This window comes from Triticum aestivum, chromosome 7B (assembly GCF_018294505.1).
Source record: "Triticum aestivum cultivar Chinese Spring chromosome 7B, IWGSC CS RefSeq v2.1, whole genome shotgun sequence".
Taxonomy (NCBI): Eukaryota; Viridiplantae; Streptophyta; class Magnoliopsida; order Poales; family Poaceae; genus Triticum; species Triticum aestivum.
The window spans coordinates 206,146,798-206,168,210 of NC_057813.1; positions in this window are offsets into that span (position 1 = coordinate 206,146,798).

Consider the following 21,413-nt stretch of genomic DNA (forward strand, 5'->3'; position numbering starts at 1 on the left):
AAGCGAAGCTGGATGGCAGTTCCTTACCTCCCCCCGTCTTAGAGGAAAAAATCCTAGTCTTAGCGTCCTTCAGATTCTTCATAGTGATAATTTGATAATAATCCCAAGTGACTCAACAAATATAGCTATGATCCCCGGCAACGGCGCCAGAAAAAGGTCTTGATAACCCACAAGTATATGGGATCGCAACAGTTTTTGAGGGTAGAGTATTCAACCCAAATTTATAGATTCGACACAAGGGGAGCCAAAGAAAATTTTCAAGCATTAGCAGCTGAGTTGTCAATTCAACCACACCTAGAGATTAATTATCTGCAGCAAAGTGATCAGTGGCACAGTAATATGATAGTAATGGTAGCAGCAACAATAACGGTAATAGTGATAGCAATTGTTTTGTAGTAGTAATAGCAGTAGCAGAAGTAGTAACTTAGCAAGAACAATATAAGGTAAATTCGTAATCATTGGATCGGTCATTCGTTGGATGATATTCATCATGTAACAATTATAACCTAGGGCGATACGACACTAGCTCTAGTTCATTGATATAATGTAGGCATGTATTCCGTAAATAGTCATGCGTGCTTTATTAAAAGAAACTAAGGGATATTAAGGCCTCCTTTTAATAGAGAACCGGAACAAAGCATTAGCACACGGTGAATACATGAACTCCTCAAACTACGGTCATCACAGAGAGTGGTCCCGACTATTGTCACTCCGGGGTTGCCGGATCATAACGCATAGTAGGTGACTATAACTTGCAAGATCAGATCTAGAACATGGATATAATGGTGATAACATAAACGGTTCAGATCTGAAATCATGGCACCCGGGCCCAAAGTGACAAGCATTAAGCATGGCAAAGTCATAGCAACATCAATCTCAGAACATAATGGATACTAGGGATCAGGCCCTAACAAAACTAACTCGATTACATGATGAATCTCATCCAACTCCTCACTGACCAGAGAGCCTACGAAGGAATTATTCACTCCCGGTGGGGAGCATCATGGAATTGGCAATGGAGAGGTGTTGGTGATGATGAAGATCGAATATCCCCCTCTTCGGAGCCCCAAACGGACTCTAGATCTGGCCTCCTGATGAAGAACAGGAGACGGCGGCAGCTCCATCTCGTGAAATGCGATAATTCTTTCTCCCTGATTTTTTCTAGAAATATAGGATTTTATAGCGTTGGTTTCAGGGTCTGCGGGGCCACCAGATAGGGACAACCCACCTGGGCGCGCCTGGAGGGGGTGGCGTGTCCTGGTGGGTTGTGCCCACCTACGTGCCCCCCTCCGGTGGTTCTTGGCTCCAGAAATTCAATTTTATTGTATAAAAAATCCTCGCAAAGTTTCATTCCATTCCGAGAACTTTTATTTCTGCAGAAAAACATCACCATGGTAGTACTGCTGATAACAGCGTCAGTCCGGGTTTGTTTCATTCAAATCATGCATATTAGAGTCCAAAACAAGTGGAAAAGCGTTAGGAAAAGTAGATATGACGGAGATGTATCAACTTCGTGCGAGAAAGCAATCTCGGAGCCACATATCCATCACATATCTCAAGTATCCATTTCTAGTTGTAATGGATCAGGATACAAGTCTGAATGTCCGTTACCGTGGGCACGACTATTCAAATAGATAACTTCCCTATAGGGGTGCACCACATTACCCAACACGCTTGATTACTCTGGCCGGACACACTTTCCTGGGTCAATGACCGGCCTCGGAAGATTAACACATCGTAGCCCTACCTAGGCTCAGCACAAAGGTCCCCGCCGGTCTACATCCTAAGCGCTCCAGGGTCTTGGGCCCATCACCCGTTGCACTCCGGGTCGTTGTGCAGGGCGATCCAGGCCACATCCATTGGGGCGCCGACCAGGGCGTGCCGCCATGCTAAACTGGATGTTTGACAAAGCTTTGGATGATACTGCGACGCCGAGTGCCCATAACTGCTCCTGCGTGGTGGTTAGTGCGTAAAGGCCAGAGGCCAACTCAGAACAAACACCCAAACCTTAGTGTATTAGGAGCACACAGAGATGAGCAGAGAGTCACGGTCGATGTGACCCCATTGCCCCGTCTCGTGGACTTACGGTAGGGGCCCAGAATGTCCGGCCGTGCCACATAATTATCTCGTGGGTGCTCTCCGAGCCCGCCCGACTTTCACATCAACTCGCGAGTACCCCTCAGGGCCTACCCGACTTCAACAATGATCTGAAGTAAAGTCCAGGTAACTGTGTGTTCCAAACATCAAGGGGTAAAACCCGAGGAATCACCCTCAAGGGATTCCACTTGATGTAATCATCAAGCTAGACTTAGGAGGAATCACCCTCGAGGTTCACACTTGAGGTGTTGCACGACAGAGTCATATCGGGAATTCTGCAGGAGGAATCACCCTCGATGACCATGACCGAATAACTACACTACAGAATTATCATCGGGAGTGCGTTATTGTCGGTGTACTAGAGTAGGGGTACCCTAGTATCCCGAACTTGTGCACGGGCAGTTGCAGCGGCCCGCGGCAAGGCTTGCCGGGTGATCGCCAAAGATCCTCTATGGTTCCCTTGGAGCCATTCAAGAACACAAAGGCCCCGGCAAGAGGAGCTTGCCGGGAAGGCCAACCGGCCATTCAAAAGCAAAGTATTCGAGCTAAGGAGACAGGACCCCGGCAAGAGGAGCTTGCCGGGAAGGTCAACCAAGGCATCTGGAGGAACTTGCCGCGACGCGCCACGCGCCCCGGCAAGGCCCGGTAAGCGACAAGCTTCCGGGAGCGACAAGACAGCGATCGCGGCAAGGCCCTTGCCGCGGCAAGCTAACCACCCTGTACCCACGCTCCAGCGCATCCACCAATGTGTCGCCCTGGGGCCTTTCCAGGCACGCGTGGCGGGAGGCTGTGCAGCCAGCGGTGCGCGGTGGCATGCAAGATTACCATCATGGCAAGCGATGGTGTCCCTGACGGTCCTTTTCTGCATTGTTTGGGCGACACAGATGGGCATTGAATGCCTTTGTCCCCTGCCGTCAGGGTTAGTTAGGATACACTGTACAGGTAGTTGCACCAACCGCAACTCTATTTTCCATTTTTACCCTTGCCTACGTTGCCACCTATCGGTGACCCCTTTCGCATATAAAAGGAGGCCCATGCGCAACGTAGGAGGGGTTCGGAACATTCGAAGCAATCAATACACACAAACAAGCAGCAGTAGGAGTATTATCTCTCCGGAGAGCTCCGAAGCTGGGTAAACCGCTCGTGTGCTTCGCCTCGATCTGCTCTTCATGCGATCTCCGCCCCCCGCCGAACCGAAAGGGGCTCCGGTCCCATAGGTGTTCGTGGATCACCAGTTTCCCCACGACATCTTTGGCGCGCCAGGTAGGGGGTGCGTCGAGATTGTGTGAACCTGATCCAGCGTTCACACGAGCTAGATCTTCATTTTCTTCATCAACATGCCACCAAAGAAGAAGGCTTCGGAGGCAGCAGTTCCGTCCGCGTCGATCCCACCGCCACCGGAGCAAACGGGTGGTGGGGTAGACGCCGGAGGAAGAACGGACATCGGCGAGGGAGCCCACGGTGCTGCCAGGTCCAAGGATAAGGCTCCGCAGACCTCGATGTCCGTCCATGCACCCACCCGTCTCAGGAGGCGCGGGACCAACAGCGTCATGGTATTCGCCGTACCATACGTTCGTTGGACCAGGATCGAGCTGGTGGATCTCAGGGGGCTCAAGATCAGCGTGCACGCCAGCATGCTGGCACGAGCATGGCACGGTCGCCGGGACGGGATGCTGCTCCTTCTAACATAGTTAGAAGTCCGAGCATATCCCGCTCCTCGCACCGTTCGCCACTGCCACCCACCACTCGAGCAGAAGCTCTGGCACGAGCTCAACTGCTCCTGGATTACCCTCCAACGTCAGACAAGATCGACAAGTGGAGGTCCACCATCCAGAGTCTCATCGGCTATGCCAACGGCGACACTCCGCGGAAGCCGAGTACTTCGCTGCCGCGGCAAGGTTGCCAGGCGCGAGCTGATGGCGAGGAAACCAGAGGGGGTGCGACCACCGTGCACTCTCCGTCCCAAACGCCAAGATCGCCGACTCATCGGATCCACGTCGACAGCGACTCCACTGCATCATCGGATCCACGAGCTCGTCGCGATCAGCGCCAAGTTCTTCATGAACGCCAGCAAGAAGACGCTTGAACTCGCATCGAGAGCCGAAGAGAAGCACGGCGTCAATCAGACCAGCATGCTGGGCCCGCTGTCGACACGCATGCGCCAGGGGAACCAGGCGACTTGCCGTACGCGGTAGGTTGCCCTGTGTTCACTCGTGAGCTGCGGCAAGTCCAGTGGCCCAGCACGAAAAACTTCAAGCCAGATGTACCAGAGAAGTACGACGGCCAGACACATCCATCGGAGTTCCTCAGCATCTACACCATCGCGGTGCAAGCTGCCGGGGGACGAGACGACAAGATCCTGGCCAACTACTTCCCTCTGGTACTCAAGCCCAATGTCAGATCCTGGCTCATGCACTTGCCGGACAGCTCCATAGCCTCTTGGGCAGATTTGTGCCATCAGTTTGTCGGCGCCTTTACAGGCGGCCACAAACCTCATGGCCAAGAGAGCGACCTTCACCTGCTCGCCCAGAAGGAAGGAGAGCCCCTGCGCAAGTACATTCAGAGATTTAGCCGCGTGCAGCACAACATCCCGGATGTCCACCCTGCCGCGGTAATCAGAGCGTTCCACCAGAACGTGCGAAACCGCAGGATGAGGGAGGAGATGGCGATGTGCAAGATCAGGGACGTCAGTGAGCTATATGCCCTGGCCGACAAGTGTGCACGTGCTGAGGAGGGGAGGAGGCTCCCCGGAGAGAATGCATGAGCAGGAGGATCTGACAGTGATGGGACCGCTCCGGCAAAGAAAAACCGGCGGCGGAACAACAGGAAGAAGAAAGGCAAAGATGTGCTAGTCGTTGAGCAGTCCGGCAGCGGAGGTGGCGCCAAGGAAGCCAAGGTTGGCAGCTCCGGCAACCAGGCTGTGGCGGTCGCCGACAAGCAGGGCAGCAACGACAAGCAGTACTGCAAGATCCACCGCACCAAGGGCCATGACCTCCAGAGTTGCAAGAAGTTTGAGCAGCTGGTTGAGCTGCAGAAAGCCGAGTACGAATGACGCGACAAGGAGAAGGCCAAGGAAGGTGCTGGGGGAGCTGGCAAGAAACGTCCCGGCCGGGGAGGACGCCGTGGCAAGGCCAAGCAGCGGCAAGGAGACAGACCTCCCCGCGGCCGCGACAAGGATGAAGATGATGACGATGAAGACCTGGATGATGATGAGGCCGATGAGCAGGAGTTTCAGAAAGCCATGAAGGTCCTGTGCGTTGACGGTGGTGCTTCTCTGCATACTTCACACCGCCAGCTCAAACAGTGGGTGTGGGAAGTCAATGCAGCAGAACCATCCGTCGAGTCATGCAAGCCTCTGAAATGGTCCAGCATGCCTATCATCTTTGATATTGAGGATCACCCTGATCGCATAACTGCGGTCGGGTGCTTGCCGATGTTGGTCTCACCAACTATCCGCAACCTCAAGGTCACAAAGATGTTAGTTGACGGCGGGGCCAGCTTGAACCTGATCTCCTCCGCGGTACTCCAGAAACTCCAGATCCCTGACAGCGAGCTCGAAGAGACCGGTACATTCCAAGGAATCAACCCGGGAAGGAGCAAGCCGAAGGGAAAGATCACGCTGCTGGTAACATTTGGCAGCGAGTTGAATTTCAGAACTGAGAGGGTCACTTTTGACGTTGCTGACTTCCCATTGCCCTACAATGGGATACTTGGCCGTCCAGCACTCGCCAAATTCATGGCGGCCTCTCACTATGCATACAACATACTGAAGATGCCAGGCCCGATAAGTGTCATCTCTGTCCCTGGCGACAAGAAAGATGCTCTTATCTGCGCTGACAAGATCTACCGGGAGGCAGCAGCCGCAGAGGGTCGCAAGTCACTTGCCGCTGAAGCTCCCGGGGCGAAGAAGACCAAGTCCGGCAAGAGCTCTGATGCCCACTCCGGCAAGCGCACCTCTTCGGAGTGCTGCGCTACCGTCGAGGATGCACCATCGAGCTCCACCGGCAAGTGTAAGAAGGCAATGGCAGCTCCACCAGAGACCAAGAAGGTGTCCGCCAAGGAGGACGGCACTGGTGGTACCTTCACCATCAGTGCCACTCTCGACCCTAAATAGGAAAGCGCGCTTGTTGCTTTCCTGCGGGCGAATGTCGACGTGTTTGCATGGCAACCGTCTAACATCCCCGGTGTTCCCAGGGAAGTAATCGAGCACCATCTTGCCGTCTGTCCTCACGCGCGGCCCGTCAAGCAGAAAGTCAGGAAACAGGCATTGGAGCGCCAAGAATTCATTGCCGAAGAAATCAAGAAACTGGAAGCAGCAGGCCTTGTCAGAGGAGTGCTCCATCCTACGTGGCTGGCCAATCCTGTAGTCGTGCGTAAGACGAACGGGAAATGGAGGCTTTGTATAGACTTCACCGATGTCAATAAAGCTTGTCCTAAAGACCCATTTCCCTTGCCGCGCATCGACCAGATTGTTGACTCCACGGCCGGATGTGATTTGCTTTCATTTCTTGATGCATACTCAGGATATCATCAGATCTTCATGGCAGAAGAGGATGAGGAGAGGACCGCATTCATCACTCCATGTGGCACGTACTGTTTCGTGCGGATGCCCTTAGGTTTAAAGAATGCTGGTTCAACATTTGCAAGGGTAGTCCATCACGCTTTTGAGCCACAAATACACAGAAATGTAGAAGCCTACATGGATGACATAGTGGTCAAAAGCAAGGACAAGGCTACTCTGATCCAAGATTTGGATGAGACCTTTGCAAATCTGCGCAAGATCAACCTCAAGCTTAACCCCGAGAAGTGCGTGTTCGGAGTCCCCTCCGGCAAGCTTCTCGGATTCTTCGTGTCTCAGTGGGGGATTGAAGCCAATCCCAACAAGATCAAGGCCATTGAGCAGATTGATGCACCAAGGAGCGTCAAGGATGTACGAAGGCTTGCCGGTTGCGTGGCTGCTCTCAGCAGGTTTATCTCTGGATCTGCTGAGCGCGCCCTGCCATTTTTCAAAATTTTGAAAAAGGAAGGTCCAATGAAACGGACTCCGGAAGCGGAGGCTGCGCTGCAGGACTTGAAGAGATACCTGTCCTCCACTCCAATACTTGTCGCACCTAAGCCACAAGAGAAGTTGCTGCTATATATAGCGGCAACCAATCAAGTGGTTAGTGTTGCGTTAGTAGCGGAGAGGGAGGCGGATGATGAGCCAGCAACCACGGCAGGTGCATCCGGCGACAAGCAGGGGACTTCACCGGCAAGCTCTGGTCCTGACAAGGACGGATCTGCGCAGACACATGAGAAGGTGCAGAAAAGGATGGTGCAGCGCCCAGTTTACTTTGTCAGTTTCCTTCTACAGGGGGCTAGGTCAAGGTACTCTGGTGTGCAGAAATTGCTTTTCGGCCTCCTCATGGCCTCGAGAAAGCTGCGCCATTACTTCCAAGCACATGAGATCACAGTTGTCACTCATTTTCCGCTGAAGAGGATACTGCAAAATCCAGAAGCAACAGGCAGGATTGTCGAGTGGGCACTGGAACTGTCGAGCTTTGGCCTCAAGTTTGAGAGTACTTCAACTATCCAAAGCAGAGCATTGGCAGAGTTCATAGCAGAATGGACGCCAACACCAGATGAAGAAATTCCAGAAACGAGCATCCCCGTCAAGGAAGCAAGCAAAGAGTGGCTGATGTACTTTGATGGTGCCTTCTCGCTGCAAGGCGCCGGTGCGGGCGTGCTGCTTGTCGCACCCACCGGAGAGCACCTCAAGTACGTAGTCCAGATGCACTTTCCCAAGGAGCAAGCAACAAACAATACTGCAGAATATGAAGGTTTGCTTGCCGGTCTCAGAATCGCGGCGGACCTTGGGATCAAGAAGGTCGTTGTCAGGGGTGACTCGCAGCTTGGCATCCGACAAATCAACAAGCATTATCAGAGTCCATTGATGGAAGCTTACGTTGATGAGGTGAGAAAGCTAGAAGAGCACTTTGACGGCCTACAGATGGAACATGTTCCAAGAGCTCAGAACGACATTGCTGATGGCCTGTCGAAGTGCACCGCACTAAAGTTACCTGTGGAGCCAGGGATCTTTGTGCTCAAGCTGACTCAGCCGTCTGTGACACCATCAACTGGACAGAGCAAAAAGAGGAAGTTGATCTCTGGTGACTACTTTCCGGCAGAGCTTCCCAAAGCGGCCATCAAGAAGGTCCCCAGGATTGACACCAAGAGTGCTGAGGAGCAGTCTGCTCCGACAAGCCCTCGGGTTTGTTTCGTTGAAGCAGACGCTCCCGACAAGGTTTGCTCCGGCAAGCTTGCCGGGGAATGTCAAGCTCCGGCCGAGCCACAGGTTCTCGCCGTAGAAGCGGATGTTCCTACAGTAGCATATGTGCCTTTAGTCCTTGTTATCGAGCCGCAAGCTCCAACATGGGCGCAGTAGATTGTCCGTTTCCTTCAGACAGGAGAACTTCCCGAAGAACAAGAAGAAGCGGAAAGAGTAGCCCGGCAGTCAAGTATGTATCAGTTTGTTGACAACACACTGTACAGAAGAAGACTCAACGGTGTGAAATTGAAGTGTATTCCTCGGGAAGACCGACAAAAGCTGTTGGCTGAGATACATGGAGGCATATGTGGTCACAACATTGGCGCAAGAGCACTTGCCGGCAAAGCATTCCGGCAAGGTTTCTTTTGGCCGACAGCCCTCCAGGATGCAACTGCACAAGTAACCAAGTGTGAAGCGTGCCAGTTCCATTCCAAACAGATACACCAGCCAGCTCAAGCTCTCCAGACGATCCCTTTATCCTGGCCATTTGCGGTCTGGGGGCTCGACATCCTCGGCCCCTTCCCCCGAGCTGTCGGGGGCTTTGAGTACTTGTATGTTGCAATCGACAAGTTCACAAAGTGGCCGGAAGTGGAAGCAGTGAGGAAGGTGACATCACAGTTAGCAGTCAAGTTCTTCAGGTCAATTGTTTGCCGTTTTGGGATCCCTAACAGGATCATCACCGACAACAGCACACAATTTACGAGCCGCACCTTCATGCAGTACGTCCAAGATCTTGGCGCCAAGGTCTGCTTCGCTTCTGTTGCTCATCCAAGAAGTAACGGTCAAGCGGAGAGGGCAAATGCTGAAGTGCTGCACGGACTCAAGACCAGGACTTTCGACAGGCTGCACAAATGCGGAAAGAACTGGATCGAGGAGCTGCCGGTGGTTCTTTGGTCGATCAGGACGACGCCAAATCGAGCCACTGGCCAGACACCCTTCACTCTAGTCTATGGAGCGGAGGCAGTTCTCCCCACGGAACTTGTATATGGGTCGCCTCGAGTGCTCACTTATGATGAGTTTGAGCAAGAGCAGCTGCGGCAAGATGACGCGCTGCTCCTTGAGGAAGACCGTCTTCAGGCTGCTGTACGAGCTGCTCGATACCAGCAAACTTTGCGCCGCTACCATAGCCGCAAAGTTAATGCCAGAAGTCTCGAGGAAGGCGACCTTGTTCTTCGGCGCGTTCAGTCCGCCAAGAATTCCAACAAGTTGACACCGAAGTGGGAAGGCCCTTACCGGGTGAAACGAGTCACTAGGCCTGGCGCTGTCCGCCTTGAGACCGAAGATGGCATTCCGGTGAGCAACTCCTGGAACATTGAGCATCTTCGTAAGTTTTACCCGTAAGGCGCGGTTGCCGGAACCTGTTCCGGCAACCACCTTTTGTACAAGTCTTGCCGATGTTGCATGTAATCCCTTGTACAAAGCCGGGCACAGACCCCGTGCATAAGTAAAGCTCATGTGCTCCGCACATCTTGTCAATTTCATGCTTTCTATCTTTGCATATGTTATTTGACACTTTGTGCAGCATCTGCCCGGTAAGCAGTAATGAGCCATAAGGCTCCATATCGTTATTTTCTCTTCTTTCTTTTTCTCAAAGGAGAGGAAGGTTTCCTCGCACACAAGTTTGCCGGGGGGGAAGGAGAAGATAATGGTGTGGGCAGGGCCTCGTTCAAGGAAGTTTCGCCTTGCTGGGAAGCAAACGACAGAAAAGCTAAGTTGCCAAAGTTTGAGCAATTAGTTTTAAATTTTTTAAAGTTATCTTCCTCGAACGACCGTGCTTTGTATGGAAAACCTGTGCGCGGAGGAACCAACTCGAGGCTAGTTGCGCCCTTACTTTGTTTCGAGCCCGCTCAACAAGTTAAGTGAGCTGCGACTAGTTGCGACAAGGTTTCTTGCCGGTAGCGGCACCGCCAGCAGGCTGCTGACGTTCCGCACTCAGCGCTCGCGGCTCGGGTGCCTGCGCCGGCAAGTTCCCTAAAAGCGTAGGGTAAAACATACGAAGGATGGAGTCAAGTAGAGGAAATAACATTGCAATCGATATCCAAAATATAGTTATATTACAAAGATAGCTTGTCGCAGCTCTAACTAATTGTTCCCGTAACGTAACGTTGCAGCGACAAGAAAAAGATACAACGGGCGGCCTAGTCCACGCGATCGCCCTCGACCCTCTTGATCCCGCTCACCTTGTCCACAATGGGTGCGACAAGGGCCTTGAGTGCGTCAAGATCGGCGTCCGGCGGCAAGGACTTGAGGACGTTGGTGAGGTTGAGGCCTGGATTGCGATAGGCCACCTTCATCAGCACCTTCTGAAGAGCCCCCGCGCAGATCTGGCGTGACTCGTCGGCCAGCTGCTTTGGGATCTTCTCCCGGAGCCGCTGGAGAGCCGTTGCCACGCCCTTGAAGAACAGGCTGAGCTTGGCGCTGGGTTGGAGATGCTCGTCGGAGGGGTACCCGAAGTCTTCCATCCCCAGCTGCGCCAGCTCACCGTCGATGACCGCGGCGGCATTCACGAGACCTTCGGTCCAGTGCTCCACGGTCTCCCTGAAGGCGTTTTGGGCGGCAGCAGCATTCGCCAGAAGCGCCTCGTCGGCCTTGATCTTCTCCGACAAGGCCACCTCCCGCTCCCTGGCGCCGTCCAGCGTCTAAGTCAAAGTGGCCAACTTCAACTCGAGATCCGCGTTGGAGTCCTTGGCGGCGCTGAGCTCCCTGCACCTCTCAGCGAGAAGGCCCTGCAGCTCACCATGAGCAGCAGCGTCCTTCTCGCACTCGCGCTTGAGTGCGGCAAGCTCCTCGCCGCTCGCCTTCAGATTAGCTTCCAGCTGGGCCACCTTCACCTCCAGCTCCTTCTTGGCGGCCTCGGTAGCTGCGGCAGCATCCCTTGCTTCCTTGAGAGCCCCGCCAAGTGCTTGCTCGCGCCCAACAAGCTCTTCCTCATAGTTGTCGAGGTAGGCCTTCCGCTGCACCAGCTCACCTTCTCGCGCGGCCTGCTTCTCGGTGGCCAGCCTTTGTTGCTCCCCAGCTTCGGCCTTCTCGAGGAGGAAGGCCGTGCGCTCCTCGGCAAGCTGCTCCCGCTCCTGTGCCACGGACCGAAGAGCTTCTTGGTTGGCTCTTCAGAGCTCCTCCGCGCGCTTCTCCATGTCTACTCCCGCCTTCGCGACAAGCGCCTCCCGGGACGCCAGCTTGGCCTACCGGGCGCGGTAGAGCGACGTCAGTCTTCGCAGCAACCGCTCCTCTTCAGGCTCGTCGCTGCTGCTTGGCGTGTCGACCAACGTCAACCCGGCGGAAGCAAGCACTTCTCCGTCCAGGATCTCTCCTTCGACCGGCGCCCTGGAGCTTGATGCCCAGGGGAGCTTGATGAAGATCCCGTCGCCGGCCTTCAGATAGGCGCCCGGCTGAGGCTCCTCGGAGCCCGACGCTGCGGCAGCGGCGGAGGGGTCGGCGGTCGGTGCAGCGCCTGGCGCTCCTGCGGCCTCGGGGCCGTCAGTACGATCGCCAGACCCCTCGGCTGCTTCTGCGGCAGCAGCCTCGGCGGCCTCCTCGCCGGCAAGATCGTCAGCACCGGCATCTTCTTCGACGGCAGCGGCGTCGACGGTGCTGTCGCGTGCGTTCTCCTCACCGGCGTCCTCGGTCTCCATCGGCTCCGTAGCAGATGGATCTGATGACCAGAGAAGGGAGAACAGTCAAGCATAAGATCAAAAAGAAATTTAGAAACAGAAGAAATCAAGAGAAGTTTCTCAGTCATGAGGGATTACCTGTGTTGTCCCTTGCCGGGGAACTGCCCCTTGCCGGAGAATTCTCCCTTGCCGGAGAGCGCTCCCTTGCCGGGGAACCCTCCCTTGGCGGCATAGTCGAAGCAGAGGGCGCTTGGGGAGCGGCTTCCGGGCCCTCCTGGTGAGGCTGCTCTGCTCCTACACAAATCAACAGACAGACATCAGCAAAAAGAGAGCGCCCGCGCACGCCTAACAGCAAGAAGTAAACTATAACACTTACGCTGGGGGCTGCGCTGGGGGCTACTATGAGGGATGGTTGCCGGGTCTGACAAGGTAGCTTTGGAGTCTTCTCCCGCTGCCACGGTGGGTTCATCGTCGATGACAATCACCGGGACCTTGGCCCTCTTTGTTGCTCTCTGGGTCAGAGTCCTAAAAAGGAACAAGATTCAGAGTAAAGCAAGTCAGATACAAGACACAACAGCAATGATTGAAGAATTACAAGTGCAAGTAAAGAAACTTACTCTTCCTCTTCCTCGTTGGAGCTCAGCGCAGAGAGGTCAAAGTCTGGCCCACCTCCGGAGCGGCGAGGCGGAGGAGTAGGTTCTCTGGGCCACTTGGCGGGATCAGAAGCGGTGGTCTGGGAGGGCCCCGCTCCAGTTGCTGCAGCCGTGTGAGGTGCTCCCGCGGCAACAGTGCTTGCCGCGGTAGAGCGCGTCGCGTGTTGCGACGGCTGTCGGCCCGCCTGCCGCCCCGCTGCATCCCCGGCCCTACGGAGGCGCCTTCTTGGTGGAGCTGGGGGCTCCGCTTGCGGCAAGTTGCTAGACGGCGGGAAGGAAGAAGAGCCGGCTTCCAACAAGTCGCTGGCGCCCTCGGCAGGCTCGCTCGACTCGGTTTCGGGCCCGGCAAGGTCTTCCTCGCCGGCGAACTCCTCTCGCTCGTCAAGGTTTGCCGCCTCTGCTGCCTCCGCCTCCTCCATGGTGAACCCAAATTCACCCTCTGCAACTACTGCCGCCACCTCTTCCAGCCTGGTGGCGATGCGCTGCATCTCCGTGTCGGTGGTGTCGCGGGTGAGGCTCTTCTGCTCGTCGGCACGGACCGACACCTCTTCCAGGTTGTCGAAGAACGCCCGCACGATGTCATCCGCAGGTTCTTGCCAGGTTGGGGCGATTCCGTGTGAGTCGCACAACGGCATCATAGCGCAGATGCGGTCGAGCGACGAGTTGTTGCACAACGGAACGACGCCCCTTGCCAGCGTGAATGGGTGTTGGGGATCGCACTTGAACAACTCCAGAAGCATCGCATCGAGCTCCAGGACGGTGAAGTTGTAATTGAGGCCCGGGCGCAGCCTCAAGATGTCCGCCGAGTTCTTGAACTCCCAGGCAGGTCTCCCTCTCTCCTGCAGGGGGGTGATGCGGCGGCGGAGAAAATCTGCTCCTACGGCGCCTACGGTGAGCCCGGCAAGCCTAAGGCGAAGGATCCGGGTGATGGGAATCTTCAGCCTGCCGTCTTCCGGGGCCACGTCGCTCCATTCGTTGCCGCGTACGATGGGGGCTTGGCGCAGGGCAGTGAATGGCTGCGGATTCTCCTCAACGATCCAGCACCACTCGGCTCTCCACTCCTCCCACTTGCTATGGAGCTCACCCTCCAGATATGCTTCCTTCTTGCCCACTCTCGAGATCCAAGCAATCCCTCCAGCAAGAGGCTCTCCTATCTCGACTCGGGGCATGAAGAAGTGGCGGAAAAGGGCTACATTGGGGTGGACTCCGACAAAGTTTTCGCACAAATGTACGAAAACGGCCATGGTCAAGACAGCATTGGGGGTGAAGTCAAGGAGGCGAAACCCGTAGGTATTCATGATATCACAGAAGAACTCGGAGAAGGGTGGGCAGAGCCCGCAATAGAAGAACAACGCGAAGAAAGGGTACCCGTTTGGCGCTACTTCGGATGCGGCGGCCGGGAGTACCCTCGTGCGCGGATGCGCCCGCGTCTCCGTCGACCAGAACAAGTAGTAGTACTCCCTCAGCTCCTTTGCAGCAAGCTGAGGGGAGAAGATGGCCCGCTCCTTTCGCAACGCCACGAGCCGCTGCGCCTCGGCCGATTTCACGCCCTTCCCCTTATCGGCTTTCGGAGCCATGGCGGAGGTGGCGAAGAGGATCGACAGCGTGGGTGGCGAGCGGTGGTGATGGAAGGGGGCGAAGTGCCGCTCTCTTTCGGCTTCGGGAATAAGGGGAGAGCGACGAAGCTTTTTGAGATTGGAAGCAGCAAACGGCAGGGTGGACGAACTGCCCCTGTTTCCCCTGCTTATAAAGAGGGAGGGGCGGACGTTTCGCCCTTCCGAATAAAGAAACCCCCCACGATCACTCCCCCACGACGCTGCGTTCGACGCGTGCTGTTGGGGAGGGCGCGGTGGGGGCGGAGTAAGTTGCGGCGTAACCCAAGCCGCGCGTGCCCGTGCCCTGTTTTGGGCCTGGCCCAACAGCGCTCGGCACCGTGTGTGGCCCAGGCCCGGGGCTCCTGTCGGTGTACTAGAGTAGGGGTACCCTAGTATCCCGAACTTGTGCACGGGTAGTTGCAGCAGCCCGCGGCAAGGCTTGCCGGGTGATCGCCAAAGATCCTTTATGGTTCCCTTGGAGCCATTCAAGAACACAAAGGCCCCGGCAAGAGGAGCTTGCCGAGAAGGCCAACCGGCCATTCAAAAGCAAAGTATTCGAGCTAAGGAGACAGGACCCCGGCAAGAGGAGCTTGCTGGGAAGGTCAACCAAGGCATCTGGAGGAACTTGCCGCGATGCGCCACGCGTCCCGGCAAGGCCCGGTAAGCGACAAGCTTCCGGGAGCGACAAGACAGCGATCGCGACAAGGCCCTTGCCGCGGCAAGCTAACCACCATGTACCCACGCTCCAGCGCATCCACCAACGTGTCGCCATGGGGCCTTTCGAGGCACGCGTGGCGGGAGGCTGTGCAGCTAGCGGTGCGCGGTGGCATGCAAGATTACCATCGTGGCAAGCGATGGTGTCCCTGACGGTCCTTTTCTGCACTATTTGGGCGACACAGACGGGCATTGAATGCCTTTGTCCCCTCCCGTCAGGGTTAGGTAGGATACACTGTACAGGTAGTTGCACCAACCGCAACTCTATTTTCCATTTTTACCCTTGCCTACGTTGCCACCTGTCGGTGACCCCTTTCGCATATAAAAGGAGGCCCATGCGCAACGTAGGAGGGGTTCGGAACATTCAAAGCACTCAGTACACACAAACAAGCAGCAGTAGGAGTATTATCTCTCCGGAGAGCTCCAAAGCTAGGTAAACCGCTCGTGTGCTTCGCCTCGATCTGCTCTTCGTGCGATCTCCGCCCCCCGCCGAACCAAAAGGGGCTCCGGTCCCATAGGTGTTCGTGGATCACCAGTTTCCCCACGACAGTTATGAGGTATCACCCTTGGCACTCGATAGTAATTATGCAGAGTCGTACAACTAAGGGGTTGTGCGGTGATGTGTCAGTCTCTGGTCGTCGATCACGTTGATCGAGTCGTTGATGATGAAGCAGGGGCAACAAGGACAAGGTGGGGGTCACTGATGGATCCCCAACCAATCTATACTAAGCAGGCTATGCATCATAATAGGAGCAATCAATTACAGTAGCAAAATCTAATGCAAGCAAGAGAGAGAATGTAATGGGCGATATCGGGATGATCAAAGGGGGGGCTTGCCTGGAAGCTCCGCTGAAAGGGAAGAAGGATCGTTGTCGACGTAGTCAATCACAGCGGCATCAACAACGGTCTAGGGGTCTACCGGAGAAACAGTAAATACAAAGCACACAGATGCATGACATGACAATAAGCAGTGCTAGGGGGTGTTCTAATGCAGTGCAAGGTAATATTGGCGAAGGGGGAAAACATCCAGGAATGTTTTTCCAGTGTTTGGCCTTTTCGGATAGATGAATCGGAGGGGGCGGTTCCACATTCTCTATGCTAGGGACATGTGGCAGACGGACGGACTACGTATTCTGATTCATCTTGCTATTCTGAGCAACTTTCATGTATAAAACTTTTTCATCCGAGTTACGAAATTTTTTATATGATTTTTCAAAGTTTTAAACTTATTCTAAAAATTCCTGAATTTAATTTAATTCATAAATATTAAATACATAAACTACTATGGGTACACAGAAGTTTACCCAGCAGTGTGTGTATGTGTAAGACAAGTGGGGACAGGGGCTGAGTCAGCAGCCTAGTCATCAGTCAAAGTTTGAGTGTTGACTTGTCAAACTAACCAGAGGGTCCCCACTGTTAGTGAGACAGTTTACTAACAAGTCATGTTAAATTAAATTTGAACTAATTAGTTAGTGGGCCTGACGTGTTAGTGACCTATTTAACTAACTGTTTAATTAAAGTCATTTTAATTAGTGGTGGGGGCCTGCATGTCATAGGGTTGGCCTAATGGGGTTAGCAACTAATTAACTAACAGGGTCGGCCCCCCTAAAGCAGAGAGCCAGCCACTGGCGGCCTCGGCTGGGCACGCACGACAAAGGCCAGGAGGTCGCTCGGTGGCAGTAGGCGTGCGCCGGCCAGCGAGCGGCGCCCGACAGGGGCGAGCAGCAGCGGCGACCGCATCAGAAGGAGGTAGAAACAGGAGCAAGGAGCAGCCGTTGTAGCAGCGCAGCGCGGGGAACGCGGGGGCGTGGGCGGCAGCGAGCGCGGTCAGTAGCGGCGCGAAGGGGCAGAGTCGGATGCGACCGGTGGATCTGCAGGCCACGGGGGGGGGGGGAGCAACACATTTAGCGAGCAGGTGTGGCGAGCGGGGACACGCGAGCAGGGAGGCGCGGTAGGCAACGGTGGGCAGGTCGCGGCCAGGGGCGGCGGTGAGCGCGGGCTGGCTCACCTGGGCGGGCGGGAGTAGCGGCGGACGCGGCTGCAACCGCGTGAGGCACAACGGCAGCAACCGACAAAACGGAGGATTGAACGGGATGCTTCTTCGAACCGCCAGTCCCGCGCAGCTGACCTCCTCTCTCTGTGTTGCCGTGGCTCGAACCAACGAAGAAGAAAGGGAAGGAGGAAGATCAGGGACACGGCGAGGTGTTTCTTCCGGCGCTCGAACGCCTCTTCCTGAGCTCAAACTCAACACAACCCCGCACCGTTTCAACGATCAGCCGCCGCGGCTTTATACCCGGAGCCAGCGACTGGGCACGCACCCACGCTCCCTCTCCCTCGCGCCCGCGATCCGCTCGCCTCGTTCGTGCCCAAGACGCGCTCTGACGCGCACGAGTCACGGCGGGCCTCCAGCTGATCGCACACGATCACCCCGCGCAGCTCGCCAACGGCCTGCGGTCACACACACACACACACTGCACACGTCCACACAGACACACCCGTGCTTGGACCTACACGCACGCACACACTACTCACCGTGGACCCGGCGTGCCCGACACGTCTTGCTCACGCCCATACACGAGCTGGTCGAGCCCGAAGCGCCACCGCGGGTTATTTGCCCTACATTTCACCTCCCTAAGCCGCGACTCAGAGAAGCCCGTCGTCCTCGACGACGCTGTTCGCCAGCAGCGTGCGCTCCGCTGCCGGCGCCTTTTGAAGCTGCGGGCACTCCCGCTTGAAGTGGCCGCGCACGCTGCACTTATAGCAGCGCCCACACCGGTCGCCACCTTTGCCCGACACCTCGCTCCGTGCGTCGCCATCATCCCGTGCACCTCCCTGCTACTGTTACCGCGCTCGCCACTGCGCCGCCGTGCACATGAGTGCGCTGTCCACTCGCTCATCGTCTGCTTGTCCATGCCAACGCAGCCGCTCGTCGAAGGCCTTCAGGCGCCCCAGTGCGTCGTCGAACAACAGCGTGTCCAGGTCACAGAACTGCTCCATTGTTGCGACTGCCACGTATAGACGATCGGGAATGCAGTCCAGCAGCTTCTTCACCATCGCTGCATCCTCCAGCATTGATTCGCGCCCTGCAAAACGCACGCCATGGCCCCGAGCTTTCGGGCGAACTCGTCTAGCGTGTCGCTCGCCATGCGCAGGAGCTCGAACTCCCCACGCAAGGTGCCCAGCCACGCCGCCCGCACGCGGTCCTCGCCAACGAACCACGCCTTCAGACTCGCCCACACCTCCGTCTCCGTCATCTTCAACGCTACCTGTAGCAGCAGGTCCTCAGCCAGCGCGCCCAGCAGGTATGCCCGTGCAGGCCTGTCTTTCTTTGTGATCACCGCCGCTGCGGCGTCCTCTGGAACGACCACCGCCTCCTACATCCTAGCCGCGTCGAGGTTGGCCTCGACCTTGATCGCCCATGCGGTGTAATTCTCACCGGTGAGCACCGGCACCAGCTGTGGCAGTGACCCGCCTGATCCGCCGGTGTAGGGGATGAGCGACATCGCCGGCGTGCCCTGAACAAAATGTGGCTCTGGTGCCAACTGTTTGAACCGCCAGTCCCTCGTAGCTGACCTCCTCTCTCTCTCTCTGTTGTCGTGGCTCAAACCAACGAATAAGAAAGTGAATGAGGAAGATCAGGGACACGTTGAGGTGGTTTTTCCGGCGCTCGAACGCGTCTTCCCGAGCTCAAACTCAACACAACCCCGCACCATTACAACGATCAGCCGCCGCGCCTTTATACCCGGAGCCAGCAACTGGGCATGCACCCATGCTCCCTCCCCCCTGCGCCCGTGATCCGCTCACCTCGCTCGTGCCCACGACATGCTCCGACGCGCATAGGTTACGGCGGGCCTCCAGCTGATCACACGCGATCACCCCGTGCAGCTCACCAATGGCATGCGGTCACACACAGACACACTGCACACATCCGCACGGACACGCCCATGCTTGGACCTACACGCATGCACAAACTACTCGACGCGGACCCGGCGCGCCCGACACATCTAGCTCGCGCCCATACACGAGTTGGTCGAGCCCGACGTGCCACCGCGGCTTATTTGCCCTACAATGCTCACAGCGGAGTTTGTCAGCGAGAGGCAGGACGCGGGGTGGTCCAGGGGCGTCATGAGCTTTGAGGGAGATGGCAAAGTCAGAGGAGTGCACCTGGGGAAACGACGATGAAGTCGAGATGCGGGGCTGTCCGGCCCGTCCTGGTGCCCGGAAAGGACGAGGACGAGGGCAGCGGTCCTCCTACACGCCATGGCGCAGCTCGGGAGGATGGTAGCCCGTAGCTATGTTGGAGCCACATCTACTGCCGCGCTCAGCTCCGATTCAGATTGTAAGAGAGGCGAGCGAGGGGAAAGTGAAAGTGCTAGGGTTCGGGGGAGAGGAAGAGGGGACCGGGGGTTGCTCTTATCCGCCGGGGAATATGACCGGGAGGCGCGTGATGGCTGCCACGGCGTCATCGGTGGCCATGGCGCTGGTGGATCATTGCCACAATCCCCCTATGTGAACAGGGAAGGGAGATGAGGGCGAGTTGGGCTGGGCTGGACCTTCTACTTTTGCTAAATGGTCCGAAGGCGCACAATGGTGCTTTCTATTTCTTTCTCTGAAATTATTAGTTATTGTCATCTAAAAGTTTAGTCATGAAACTAATCTCGTTAATTATACAACATTGCATAAAAATCTAGGGCATTATTATTGAGCCACACACAAGCCTCTAGAATATTTGGACAAGGATAATTATTTTTAGGATTCAAAATGGCCAAGTTAGGTGTTGTTGGACCACTTATTAATTTCCTAGGAACTTAACTGTGAGCCAAATGAAGTTGTTTTCATCATGAAGATGATCAGGGGAATTAATATAATTATTTGAACATTTTAGTTTTACTGCTTAAAGAAACTATTTATTTGACTTTATTTTAAATTTTGAATTTGAACTCGGTTAGGATCAAAGTGATGCTTAGCAAATTAATTGGGATGACATGGCATCATGAGTGGGTGATTACTGTAGCTTAATTATTCGGGCGTCACAATTCTTCTCCACTACAAGAAATCTCCTCCCGAGATTTTAGGAGGTAGAAGGAAATAAAGCGAGGTATTCATCAAGAAGACGACCCTCGCGTTCCGAAGTGGCTTCATCTTCAGAATGATTTGACCACTGAACTTTAGAAATTTGATAGCCCTAATACGGGTGATACGTTCAGCTTGAACGAGAACGCGGATCGAATGCTCTCTGTAATTGAGATCATCATGCAGAGGCTGAGCTTTGTAAGCCATGGGGTTGTTGCAATAAGGCTTGCGACTCGGGGCATTGGCCATGGTATTAGCCTTGCCATGTGTATAAGAAATATCATAGTCATAGTTCCTTCCATACATCACGGCTGGCAGAGATCTAGATCTAGTTGAGTAAATAGATACCTCAAACTTTGATGATCGGTGAAGATCTCGCAACCATAACCAAGAAAGAATGTCACGACAACTTTAGTGCAAATTTAACTGCAGCAAGTTCAAGTTCATGGACTGGGTAGTTCTTTTGGAAAGACATCCTGGAATTCACAAATGTCTGGAGCATTTTCAATTCTCACAAGAGGAGAAGTGTTTACGCGTTCAAGGAATAAATCTATGCTTCAGCATTTCGAACAAGATAAGCCTCATAGCTTACTATCTCACTTGAATGATGTAGTAGATAGACGGTTTTAGTGGCGCAAATGGTAGCAGCGGTATGTGTTTACAACCATTCAATTTTAGCGAGGCGTTGTGACTAATCAAGGTGGTTCGATAATGGCTCGTGAAATGCCACTTGGAATTCCAGCAAAGTGAGGGCGGTTCCAACAGGTAAGGAACGCCTATGGCTTTCCCATAATTGAGTAGCACCTTTTAGGTAATAAGTTGTGAAGGTGACATAGTTGGTAGGGGCTACATCAGCAGACTCCAACTTGAAAGTGATGTGATGGAGTCAGTCATCTAGCATCAAGGGGCTGAGTTGAGCTATGGTAGAGGACAGGGTTGAGGCGCACAAAGTATAGCAGAGTCACTGGGACAGCTTGCTAATTCATATTGGGGTGCAGAAACTGAGCCATGACTCCTTCCATGGACTAGCAATTCAGCATCAAACTACTGTATCATTCCGGTCATGTATTCGGGAGGTGGTGGATTGTCGCCACCACGGCCATGACTAGCGGGTCTAACCATCCTGCTTAAATGCAACAGGGAGTAGTATAGCAAGGGGTGGGGCAAGTGTATGGAGTCATTCATGATGTAATCAGAACAATGAGCAAAGGCGCAATATGTACAAAGTAGTAGTCATTGAAGACATACAAATACATATGTGGGGCCAAGTACACTTTGTTCGTATGAGTTCGGACAAGAGAAACATCATAGACATACTAGGCGGCATGCATGCATGTGATGGAGGGATATAACAATGAGACAT